At 31.5% G+C, this 14,360-nt stretch overlaps 1 non-coding gene across 1 annotated transcript; it reads right to left on the reverse strand.

Annotated features, from left to right (window-relative positions):
• Positions 1-14,219: 14,219 nt before the first annotated feature.
• On the reverse strand, positions 14,220-14,291 carry TRNAK-UUU. The gene has a single exon. It is a non-coding gene; the product is annotated as a tRNA-Lys (tRNA).
• Between the last annotated feature and the right edge of the window lie 69 nt (positions 14,292-14,360).

Consider the following 14,360-nt stretch of genomic DNA (forward strand, 5'->3'; position numbering starts at 1 on the left):
GAAGCTAGGTTTTAGTTATGCAACATTAATTAGAACCTACAGGTACCGGTCTTTTTGTTCATACCAATTTCTATAAAACACCAAAATTTTAATTAACTCCCACATTTTATGCATGAAATGTCCACTCCCTATATTTTGTATACTTGAGAATCAAGAAAGTAATAGTTAAATTCTACTTTTCACTTTTTATTTCTTAAAAAATGTCATTAAGTTAATTTTATAAAAAAATATTTATTTTTCACCAAAATAAGATGGTTATTAATGTTCAAGGGCATTTCTATCAGTTTACGAAAGTATTCGTATTGATCAAAATTATTATTAGGGAAAATTACATATTGGGTCCCTAATCATTGCTATGTTTATCAATTTAGTTCCTAATATTTCAAATGTATTAGTTTAGTCCTTAGTCTCTTGGTATTGTGTCAAAATGGTCACTGCCATTAAGTGATAAATGAAAAATGTTATCATAACTAACGATAAAAATAATATATAATTTTCATGACACATAGATTGCCACATGTATTGCCATACCTACACAAATTAATAATAATAATAATAATAATAATAATAATAGGGACTAAACCTTGTACTGTTGTCTGTCCTTAGTATATTTTAGATTTAAAGGGGGATACCATAAAGGGGGGAGGGGACGCACTGTTGAAGAGTGTGAGTGGAAGCACAGTAATATTGTAAATGGAAATAATGTAAAGAACTTGAAAATAAATAGCTTGAAAGTAAATAACTTGAATGTAAGAACAATAATAAGGCGGTAGAACCAGCCAAGCAGTATATATCAAAATAATTAAAAGTAAATAAGAACAATAGTTCAAAATAAATGAAAGCAATTTAGAACCATCCGGTATGGCGGTAATCCGTCCAAGGTGGTGGTAGCAACAAATAAAGTAATGAACATAGAAGTGAAAATACTTGTTATTGAAAGTAGAATAAACACTTACAGTAGTAGTAGTGAATACAAGATCTCAACAGTACAAGTTAATAGTTACAAAGCTTGAACTAGTCCTAGTTACAAGGTTTGTAGGATTACAAAGTTTGTGGTGAATATGGATGAATCAAGGTAGTAGTAGTAGAAGTAGGGTGAGTTCTCTCTCTAAGAAGGCTAGTTCTAAGGGAAGAGAATTCAGAAGTAAAACTTGACTTGAAAAGCCCTTTTAACATAAGGGACAACCCCCCTTAAATAGGCAAAATTCGGAGTGAACAGTATCATGAATAGTAACGGATGAACAGTACCAGTGAATAGTGACAGGTGAATAGTGACAGATGAATAGTAAAATTTGGAATATCTCCTCTTTTTTGACCCAATCTTGTGAGGAATTTTGTAGGATTTTGGGAATCCTCCGTAGTGCCCTATAAGTGTAGGAACAAGGCTTCATCATTGGTGTCCTTTAGAGACAAAAGAAGCCAATAAGAAAAAGACCAACAAAAGGAACTAATAGGCATGCATTTTGTTGTCTTCACGTGAACATCCTTTGGAAGCATCATAATAGTGGAAAACCAGCTTCTAACAGTAGTAAATATTGGAGCATTGGCCATTGTGTAGGCTAGACAAATAAGAGAATCAAAATCTTCCGCAAAATCCGGAGTATTATGAACCAGTACCGGATTTTCCGCAACATATTTGAGAAGAGCAATATTTTATCTTGGCTGTTGTGCAAGCCAGACAAATAAAGTAACACCAGTCTCGAAATAGTAGTGACCTCATCAATCAGTAGAGGGAGCATCGGAGGGATAACCATCAAAAGGATCAAAAGGACCTTGTGGAGAATCACAAACATGCTCATGGTAAATAGCATACTTATTACAGAATCCACAATATAAAATTGGCTCAAACTTTGGGGTTTTTCCTAGGATAAGGAGACTGTTTAGATTAGGATGATCTTTTGTTTGTAGGTGAACAAAGGCATCAGCGTAGGGTTTGGGACCAAAAACAGCAATTCTACCTGTGCTTCCTATGAAATGATAATTTTTCCATAGATTATGAGCAACTTCGCGAATTTGATTATTAAAATAATTCCTCCACCATTTTGCAAGACCAGAAGGATCTTTAAAGGACAATTGAGAATTGCCTTTGAACCAAGGCCCTTGGTGAGTATGACCATTGATGAGAATAAGATGCTTTGAGGGGTTAACATTCATCCAGTTATTTCTCTCCCATTTTGCTAGAGTGCTCCAGCATCTAATGGTAACAAAAGGTCTAGTGGAAGAGTTTTCAAACCCTTTAATAGCATCCTGAATGATCTGTGGAAGTTGGCTGGCTTGTTTATGACTTGTCAACTTTACAAACCTAACAAAGCCATATTCAAACATTTGGGAAAGCCAGCTAGAATTAGGATCATCATCATCACCATCATCTGAATCTTCATCAGTGAAATATGAACCATCACCAAAATTAATAAGGAGACCGGGAAATGGATGTTTCTTTTCATACACTCTGAGACTACTCCCAAAGTGATCTTCCCATTCAAGTTGAATAAAGACATTATCACCTTCGTCTATTTCATTAGGGTCAGGAATAGTAGCAGTAACAAGTTTTCTGAAATACTTGGACCATAGGTCAAAAGACCTAGACATAACCTTGCTATCCAGAATACGAGATTGTAAATCTGAAGGCAAGTTGGCAACAGCACTTCTTAACATGGATTGGGTCTTAAGACTCAATCTAGCATAATCAGTGCCCATTATAGTCTTTTTATCCATCGAATGGATTTCCTCTTTGTCAAAGAGTTGACTAATGTAGGCTTTGAGACGGCTCACAAGAGCCTCATTTCTTGAAACAGGGTTGTTTTCTGGAACAAAGTCAATATTTGACGCAAGGTCATTATTTGGAATAAGGTTACCATAATGGCTCATGTAAATCTCGTTTTGAGCAGTAAGGTTAACAAGGTGGATTTCAAGGGCTCTAAGGGTTTTATGAAAAACATTACTGTGGTTTTTGGTAAAAGCAAACTGAAGGTTATCAAGAATGAATTTAATAGAATCTGGTAATTCTGAATAGGTTCCATTGTGGAATTGTAGATTTCTTGACAAAACTTCCTGTAAAGCAATTAATATATCACCATTAGAGTATGTCACCTCTGCTGGGACATCTCTTTGAAGGGATGTTGATCCACTGGGTTTTACACCAGAAGATGCGCCTTCATGCAATTTAAAAGGTCGTCCCGCTGGGAAGCCTTTGTTTTGAGAATAGTCCTGTGCAGGAGCTTTTCCCTTGTTTTTCCTTTCCATAATGATCCACTTACTAGTGGTATAAATATGAATATTATTATTATCCCACTTATTAGCGGTATTTATCCACGCATCATTGTCCAGTTCCTGCAAAGGATCATCGATAATGTTAGGATAATGAATAGTATTTAACATTTTGGTATTGTGAAAATTACCTTTAAAATCATCAGAATTTATTAGTTCTTGAACAAGTTCATTCATGGGAGAGTCTTTCTTATAAGACAGATTATCAATATCAATCTCAAACTTTGAAGCAAATTTGAATTTTACTTTCTGTCCGAATGGATCAGTAGTAATTCCATCATGTTCAACAAGAAAGGGATACAAAGCATTAATAAATGGCAGACCAAGAATCACTTTATCAGTCATATTTTTGACAAGAACAGAAGGAATCTTGAAACAAACATTATCATGGCACACCTGAGCATTATTCAATTCATACTTAATTTTCATTTGAGAACCATTAGCAGAAACCAATCTTTCAGTAGATTTCTCAAAATATTTTGAGGGAATTAATCCTTCTTGGATACAGTTCATATCTGCACCAGAATCAATCATGGCAATAACAGTGAAATGATAATCAGGAGAAACAACAATTTTAACCTTTGTAAACCATTTTGGAGGAAATAATTTATTAACAAAAGCAAGTTGGGGATTAATGAAAGTACTAGGAGTACCTTTATCAGAAAGAAGAGTCTGTTGACTGGAATCATTTCCATCACTGTGCTCATTTTGATCGTTACTGGACTTATTAAGATCTTTATCAAGTTTTAGCATTGTCAATTCTTGTTTGAGATTATGATTATCACTTTTCATGCTTTTAAATTCATGTCTTAATTCGTTTATCTCATGTTTAATAATATGAATTTCATTTTGGAGATCATTAACAGTTAGTTCTTTAGATTTCTTTTTATTAAATCTTTCCAAAGTTTCTTCAAAGCTTATAGTAGATTTTGGTTTTTTACCAGTTTCATCTCTTATCAAATTTTTCTTAAACCTATCCAAATATTCTTTCTGGAGTTCAGGGTTTTGAATTTGGTTTATTATTTGAATTATTAATTTTTCATCTTCTTCACTTTTGGTGAGAGCATTAATAACATTGCAACAAGAATCTCTACAACCAATTTTAATATTAGGAGAATCAAAAGAATCATCAGCAGAGTGATAGCAAGAATCAGATGAAGAAGAGAAATCATCTTCCAAAGAATCAGACGAGTTGTTTGATTCAAGGATTCTGAATAATTCTTCTTGCGCATTATCATCAATGTTTAACATGTTGAACTTGTTTTTCAGTTTACCAGGTTTTTCTTTACAGTCTTTACTAAAGTGTCCAGGTTTACCACAGTTAAAACATTTACCTTTATTTGATCTCTGTTTAACATGTTTTTTAGAAACCTTTTTCTTTTTAGCATAGAAATCATTGGGTTTAACAAAGTTATTTTTGTATTTTTTATAGCTTTTATCATGTTTTTTACTTTTTTGCTTAGAAGGAGCAATAGGAGGCAAACCATATTGTTCACAGAAATTTCCCATTTCATATTTAGCTTTTCTTTTATTCTTTAATTGGTGTTTTAACAATTTTTCATCATTGCACATATTAATACCAAGTTTTTTAATAGTACTGAAAATATCACCATAAGTTAAATTATCATAATCAATAGAATCATTTTTACCCAATAGTTCTTGTTTTACCTTATGAGCAAAGATAGGAGGCAGACCGTCAATAAACTTTTCTTTCCAATAAGGCTTATGGCAATCTTTCCGGAGCATCACCCTGGGAGTAAAAACATCTTGATACCATCTGTAATCAGACATAGTTGGACAACTCAGATTATTCAGATAATCAGAAACACGGGACGAAATATTGGATGGAGTACCAACAAAATGTTTGAGGATAGTATAGATCAAGGTATTGACACCATCAGGAATACCACGACCAATACTTTCATCAAAAATAGGCAAACCTTCCTCATTCTTTTTAACAGCATGTTTAATAGACTCTTTGGATTCTTCAGTGATGTACGAATCCCACCATCCACGAAGAGTACCAGAAAACCCAGTAAGAAGCAAGTTAACAATTTAAGGTTGATCAAGATCATGGTTGTTTTGATAAGCAATACCAACCATAGACATGTGACTCATTTTATTAATGATTTCCTGTTCAGACAAACCATCAATATTCCATTCATAGAGCTTATCAGCAGAGACAGAAAACTGTGTTTGAAAAGATCTCTCTTCAAACTGCATGTCAGGAGGAGTAGGTTTTGGATACCAATTTTTTGTAAAAGACATGGGTTTGGAGTTCCCAACAAATCTTTTAATTTCTGGGAAATCGTCATCAAAGATTCTTTTTGCAGGAACAGAAGAAACAGAAGAAACAGTATCAGAATCTGTATTTTCTTCAGAAACAATTTCTTTTTTGGAAATAGTTCGATTCATTGGAGCACTTGTAGAAGTACCAGTACCCTCAGTTTTAATCTTTAAATTAGAAAGCATTTTGTCAACAATTTCAAGAGTCTTGGACTGAGAAGTTTTAGACATAACTTTTTCTCTTTGACTGGGTAAATCAATCAAAGGTTTCTCAGTTTTAACAGGAACAGATTTTTCAGAAACAGGAACAGATTTTTCAACAAATTTTTCTTCAATACGGTCAAGCTGTTGACCAATAATATGCAAAGATTGATTAGTGAAATTGTTTTGTTCAATAAGGCTAACAATAGGAGTTTGATCATCAGCAATTTTGAAAGGAGAGGCCTTCACTTCCTCTTTTGTCACTTCATCTTTCTTGGTAGTTATCAAAATAGAATCAAGAGGAGGATGACTAGATCTAATAATGGTTTTATCAATCTTAACAAAATTTGATTTCTTTATCACATTCAAATGTTGTTTTGAAACCTCATTATTTGGAACATAGTGGTTTTCAAGAAAATCAAAAAACAAAATATGTTTTTTCAATTGATTCATCATTTCCAACCATTTTCTTTTAACATGGTCTTTGTCAGACTGAGCAAAATTATTTTGGAAATATTTTCTCTTGGTTTTGTTTGATGCAAGCATAAACTCATTGTACAAAGAATCCCAATCAATTTCAAAATCATCATTTAAAAAAGTCAAAACTCTTAATTGATTTTGGTAAACAGGAGGAGTTTCAATAGGAGAATCAAAATCAGATGGAGTAACAGAAACAGTATCTTCCTCATCTTCATTAGCAGTTTTACTAAATGGAGTGGAAGTTTCAGGTTTAGTTGAATAGTAAACAGAGCTAAATTGGGATTTATCACTTGAAATACCTTTTAGCTTTAAATCAGAAGATGTTTCCAAATTCTTTTTCAAAAATTCATTGATCTCGCGATCTCTTTTTGAAATACTTTCAGATCCAGCAAAGGAATGTCTTCCTTCGTTGATCCTCAAATGTGGATTGTTTTGAAAACTTATTTTAACAGTACCATCAAGATATTGTTGAATATGGGTGAGATCAAGCTCATCAAAAATGGGTTTAGCAGGAGGGGTTTCTTGTTCTAACAACCAATCCTTAGGAAGTTTAACATCTTGCCATTGAATCATTTTTGGAACTTGGATTTTAGCATCAGGAGTTGAGCATTGGATTAACATGGTTTTTCCTGAAGGTTCTCTAGGCATTATAGCACAAGGATTCATTTGAGTACCCATTAATTTGTAATAAATGCGATAAATCAAAGCAAAAGGCTTACTACCCTCTTCCATGTGATAGCCAGATGAAGCAATATTCAAAGTTAAAGCTTTAACAATATTAGGATCATCCAAAGCAAGAGTAAGATCAGGATAACAGTTGAAATAAACAGGACCATCATACAAAGAAGCAGTGATCATACCAAGAATGCTATCTTTAAAAATCTTAAATCTAGCATCTCTTAAACACATGAGAACAGAAGCATTAATACCCTTTCGGGTAAGTGGTTTAATAGCAACTTGAACCATACCAATATGCAAATAACTGAATTTTTTGGTAGCAAGGAAGTCATTAATATTCTTTTTAGTAAACAAACAACATTTTTCATGAATTCTTGAAATAGAGAAGATTTGTTCAACAGTTCTAGCTTTATAAGCAGAATGAAAAGTACTTTCAACAAAACTAGTTTTATAAACAGTTTTAGTATCAACTTTAGGAATAGTCCATTTACGAAAATCAGGGATTAACTCATTATCATCAATAGTGTGATCTTCTTCATTTACAATATCAGGAGGACAACTAGTCCTGGAGCTGATAGAGGAGTTGGATCTCCACAACTTATCCATACTATCCTAGGTTCAACACTCAGTTATCATGTTTTTCTCACAACCGTTGCATTTCGTAACACATACCCTAACCAACCTCATACCTCTCATGCCCTACACGCCCTCTCTTGGCTCAAACGGGCCTTACAGCTAGGTCCTAGGAATTCACTTTACGACTAGGGTGGCGCCAACGACGGTAAGAAGGGAACACAACAACGGAATATCAAGCGTTCGGGTAGACACGGACAAGAAGACAAAGAACACAACCACACTACCACCGGCCAGAAAAGAGTGGCTCTGATATTATTATTATTATTATTATTTTGTGTAGGTATGGCAATACATGTGGCAATCTATGTGTCATGAAAATTATATTTTATTTTTATCGCTAGTCACGTCAACATTTTCCATCCATCGATTAATAGCAGGGACCAATTTGACATAATACCAAAAGATTATGGATTAAATTGACACATTTAAAACGTTAGGGACCAAATTAATAAACAGCGTAAATGTTAGAGACCAAATATATAGTTTACCCTTATTATTATTATTTAGTTATGAAAATAATATTAAAATGATATGTATAAATTTATTTTAAACAACTAAAACTTATAATTTTAAATATAGTGCTCCAATGCTCATCTATAACATAATACTATGATATACATTCAAATTCAATTTATTTCCAAATAACATAAATTTCAACTATTACAGATTTTAATTGAGAATGTCTAGAAACAACAAAATCTCATAACATTTTCACAACATTCTTATTGTTTTGAGTTGTGGTAAAATTTTATTTTGACGTATGTTGAATTGATTCTTCACTTCTTGTGAGAATGTTGTGAGATTTTGTTATGACTATAGAATAACTCATTTTGATTCTTATGAGGTAAAACTTTACTTTCTTTTTTGTCTTTCATAGGTCGATAATGGGAGAGGGAGTTCAAGTAATAGCCCAATGATAATGTTATAATGTTAGGTGCCCTATATCTTATAAGATTAAACTCTTAATAATAATTTATAACTCTTAAAATTCGAAATTTCCAATAGCCAAACATATATCCTAGGAGAAGGGACCATTGTGATATCGTTGTTTTAAATTACTAGTATGTGTTTGGATTCACGTTGCGGGCATCTGCGTTTCAGATTTCAGCATTTTTATTATTATTTTTTTTATTACTTTTCACGCGTTTCAGGGAGACAATTATCACTGTACCATTGTGATATTGTTGTATTTTAAATTACTAGTATGTGTTTGGATTCATGTTGCGGGCATCTGCGTTTCAGATTTCAGTGTTTTTTTTTTAAATTTTTTTTATTACTTTTCACTCGTTTGAGGGAGACAATTATCACTGTAACAGCACTGTTCATGCATTATAGCAGCACTGTTCACACACTGTTCATGGGACCCACAACCACTTTATTAAAAAAAAATATTAAAAATGGGTCTCACGGTACTATTCACACATTTAAAAATTATTTTACTATAGTGTTTTTAGTTTTCAGTTTTCAGTTTTAGTAAAAATAAGTTGTAGCCAAATGGATCTTAAACCCAAAATCTCATATTCAACCATCAGAAACTTTACCAGTTGAGCAAACTAGAACCCACTACCAGTTGAGATTATTTTAATAACATAATAGCAGTGGTGGAGGCAGAAATTTTGAGTTGGAGGGCCGAATTATTGTGCCAAGATAAACTCAAATCAAAATCATAATGTTACAATTGAAGTCTCATATGAGCTTTTTTTTTTTTGATAAAATCTTGAGAATAGAAAATTTCATCCAAATTGCATATATTATTAATGTTGAATGATTTGAACACATTACTAGAATTTGATATTGAGCTAAAAATTAGGGGTTCCACTATTTACTCAAAAAACTTACTATCTAATTATTTCATTTTATTGCAATTGTATATCAACTCAACTCTAAACTCTCTCTCTCTCTCTCTCTCTCTCTCTCTCTCTTTGAGAATGATTACTAAATTAGTTGATCAATGCTTTTTTTTGGGGGGGGGGGGACCAACTCCTATTTTTTTCATATAACCTTTAAATATTGATAAAATATACCTATGTTTTAAAAAAAAAAACAAAATTTTGGAGGGGCTAAGCATTCATGTGGCTCTGCCACTGCATAATAGATATAATATATATTTTTGGCTAAATTAAGAGAGATAAAATGGGTAAAATTATAATTTATACCTCGTAAGTTTGGTGGATTGTTAGTTTAATTAACTAAGTTTAAATTTTATCATTTAAATTTGTTAACTTTGATAACATTGTCATCTTAGTCATTCCATCCATTGTCTTTTGAATAAAGATGTTTTAAATTATTTTTCAATCTTACAAAAGTAAAACAATGTTGTTTTAAGAGAGTTAGTGACATTTTTTGAACGACAATAGAATATAATGTCTAAAATAAAAATATTATCAAAGTTAATGGACTAAAGTAACAAAAATTAAACCTAATGAACTATAATAACAATTTCCCAAATTTATAGGGTGTAAATTATATTTTTATTCATAAAGTGTTGAAGGAATTTAAATTTATGTAAAAAATTTTTGGTGCATAGATTTATTTGATTCATGATATCTACAAAAGATATACAAAAGGATTCGTAATCTTCACCTTGTGAACAAGGCATTTGGAACTTTCAAAAACATGGGCTGCATACAGAGCACCAAATGCTTTCGGAGTCAGAATTGTTGACTCAAATACAAACACATATGTATATAACATACATGACAAAATTTAGGTATGGTATTTTAGGTGTTTCCTTAGGTTCATCTCTTAAGATTTAACTATATGACTATTTAACTAAAAAATATACTTCCATTTCATGAGAAAAATCTATATGGCAAAATCTTAAAAAATAAACCTAAGAAATAGTACTTAAGTATTGTACCTAAATCTTGCTCTAATATATATATATAGGCAATTCACACACTGTGTAGGACCAACGTCCTATGTTAAGGGACAATTGGAGGGGTATGTGTCTTGAACTATTCTATTGAGGGGGTATGCGTGTTTTTTTTTTCTTCAACCTCATCTGACATCAAGGTTACGAGTTCACTCACCTGCCTTTCCTACCTAATCACATGGATCCCACATGTGGCCGCAAGTTAGGTCAAATAAAAGTGACGCATTCTTAACTTATATATATATATATATATATATATATATATTGTATTAATTTTAATAAATACGATAAAATTTTATTTTATGATGTCCGTTTTATGATGATTATTCTTTATTAAGTCAAGACACCAATTAATTTTTGATATAAGCAAAAATTGAACTATTAATCTTTTATTTAATGATAAGAGTTTTGATTTATTTATTTCTTTTTTGGGTGAGAAACAAGGATGAGAGAGTTAGATATGAAAAATGTATAAATTTGAAGTACTTAGTACTCGTTTGGATACTAATGAAATGCATCTACGTTTGTGTGTGTGTGTGTGTGTGTTTTTATTTATTTATTTATTTTTTTTAAAGAAGCGCTTTTCTGTGGCTGTGGTGGCTTTTCCAATGGGTTCCGTGCAATGTTCATGGGAGCCACAAACCTCTTTTTTCAACAAAATTTTTATTAAAAATGGGTCTTATGGTACTATTCACATATTTAAAAATTATTTTGTCACAAATTTTCAGTTTTCAATTTTCAGCAAAATAAGCGATATCCAAACACACCTTTAATTTATCTATTATCCCCATTTAGAATCTTTTTAGGTATGGCCTTTAAAATTTAATAGACAGAAAATGTATTCTTAATAATAATCTATATATATAATTAAAGTCAGAAATAGAGAAAATTCAATTAGATTTCAAATTAAAATTCCATTGTGGGATAATTTTGTGCCATGTGTCCACTTAATTTTTTTTAAAAAATATTTGTGCTAAGTGAGTTAATGAGTGCAAAATACAAAGAGTCTAATATTAATAAATTATAAAATAAAAATAAAAACCGTTCACAGCTACTTAATAAAAATCACCACATTCCATCAAAAATAAAATAAAAATCATCACACAATCTTCTCAAAAATAAAAATAAAAGTCACCACATAACAAAGATCACCACATGTTTTATCTTATTAAAAATTAGAAAAAAAAATTATAAGTAGTGTGGGGGGCTTGGGCCTAGATAATCAGTACCGGTCCACTTAACTAAGGCCCAAGATCAGCTTGAGTAGCCAAAGCTAGCCCATAAGATGGAAGTGGACCCAAATCCAGTTGGAGTGAGCCCAGCCCGACGGTACGTATGTTGGGACTTAGAAATTATAGTTCGAGGGAATCCTACAGTGTTCGGCCTACTACTGACTGTTGAGGCGGTGGGAAATCAATGGTGAATATTAATGATTAAATTCAAGTTGGTTACCGAGAGTTGTTAATGTCTTTGGGGAGTTCGTTACTGAATGCTATTTGGCGTCTGGAACAAGTTTCAAGAGAATCCTTAGAAGACATGATAGTTTCTTAGGATTCTGGGTGAAAGTGGAATTGCATGGAAATTGGTGAAACAATAATGATTTGAACCCCACTAAAGAGAGTCTATATAAGGAGAGTGAAGACACACAATGGGGGTGGTTGCAAAAAAGGGGGAAAGAGAGAAAACGGAGAGAGAGAGAGAGTGTGAGTAAAGGAGGGAGAAGAACGATCAGAGGCGAAAGGGGGTGTTGGTCCAAAAACTCACAGAAATAATAGAAATTGGACTATTTTGTTTGTGTTTGAAGCCATTTCCCTAGGATTGTTTGGAAACCCACTAGTAAATAAATTGGGAGCCCAAATACTTTGTCTAGGACATCAGCTCTTACAAGTTTGGGGACCACAAGTAGTATTAAATTTAGACAATAATTTTAATATTTGTTTAATTTTAAATGCATTCATGAGTATGCATGGTTACACCTAGTTAGCTAGTCTAATTAATATCATTCACAATGGCAGCTGAGTGTTATGTTATTATTATTATTATTTTGGTCAAACTTTGTTTTCTTTTCACTTATATAATATCTAGACACAGCCCGATAAGGAATTCTATGATGTAACATAGTTGTTTGGGAATGGGATGATTCACGTGTAACGTCACAAAAGGAAGCAACACAAATTTTCATTTACCTAATTTGGATCTAACCCTCTTTTCTTCACGTTACTAAAAAAAAAAAAAATCATATAATAGAGACATTTAGAGTTTAGATCCTCCCACTTTTAATAATTATTAATTTATTAAAAAAATTAAGTTTTCATAATTGAACCTCATTTATCATAATAACTTTTTTATTTTGATAGTAAAATGACTCATTTTCCTACATGCATCGATTTGTAGGCTTAAACTCAATTAGTTTGATTGGATTCATTAGAATGTTTCTAATTTGAGAGATGCTACGTCCACAATATTTTTACAACAAATCACAGGTGGTTAATTGTTATTAGTTCAAATTTGAAACTAACATTAAGATTACTTTTTTGCCCCAACAATAACAACCAGTAACAACCTGTCACTTAGGATTTATTATAAAAATATTGTAGACATATCAATTCTCTTCTAATTTAGATCTTTTAGCTTCTGTTTTACGTTAATGGAGATGTGTACTTGGATTAGTTTATACAGTCATTTTCTTAAGTAAATGAGATGTTAAAATACTGTACATAAGTAAATATGTTAATAAACTAAGGAAAAAAAAATCCAAATACTAGCTTAGAGCCTTAGAAGTATTTGGTGATCTCTTTTTTTTAGTGGAAAAACAGAATTCATTAAGCAAGGCTAATGAAAGGAACAACAAGAGTACCAGGACAAAGCTTGTTAGAGTACAGACCACCAAAGTCATAATTAAGAACATCAACTGATCAACAACCCCTACAGGCAAGGTATATATCAAAAATAAGAAAATTTACAGATAAGTTATCTCCTTTTTGGTAGCCACTTTAGTCTATGGCCAAACTATACTTTTTGTTTTTAAAATAAAGGATACTTTCTAATAATTTGGTTCCTTAATTATAAAAAACTTTTGGTTTTAAGCAATGTAATTCTTCCATCCTTAAGATTGGCGATGCCTTTATAATAATTAATAATGTTATTTTTGCCTAAAATATACTATTTTTTAAACTTCATTATAAATCGGTTTGATATGAACATCTGTATTTAGGGTTAAGTCATTTCATGAAAAAAAAAAAAATTTTCCAAAATATGTGTAGGAACTTAAGTTGATTTTTCTTAATGAAAAACTTAAGTGGAGATTAATTAATTTTTTTTATCATGAATTTATTCAAATATCTTCTTTCAAAAAAATATAAAATAAACAAAATTTTAAGTCAAATATTATTTTTTTGCTAAAAATCAAAAGGATACTTTCTAATAATTTGGTTCCTTAATTATAAAAAACTTTTGGTTTTAAGCAATGTAATTCTTCCATCCTTAAGATTGGCAATGCCTTTATAATAATTAATAATGTTATTTTTGCCTAAAATATACTATTTTTTAAACTTCATTATAAATCGGTTTGATATGAACATCTGTATTTAGGGTTAAGTCATTTCATGAAAAAAAAAAAAATTTTCCAAAATATGTGTAGGAACTTAAGTTGATTTTTCTTAATGAAAAACTTAAGTGGAGATTAATTAATTTTTTTTATCATGAATTTATTCAAATATCTTCTTTCAAAAAAATATAAAATAAACAAAATTTTAAGTCAAATATTATTTTTTTGCTAAAAATCAAAAGACAAGATCGCCGTCTGTGGGGATCGAACCCACGACCACGTGGTTAAAAGCCACGCGCTCTACCACTGAGCTAAGACGGCTTGTTCGACCTTATACCAAATTATAAAATACCTATCTAATACTTTATGTACCTAGTGGCAGCTACTTGT

This window comes from Quercus lobata, chromosome 8 (genome assembly GCF_001633185.2).
Source record: "Quercus lobata isolate SW786 chromosome 8, ValleyOak3.0 Primary Assembly, whole genome shotgun sequence".
NCBI classification, from domain to species: Eukaryota; Viridiplantae; Streptophyta; class Magnoliopsida; order Fagales; family Fagaceae; genus Quercus; species Quercus lobata.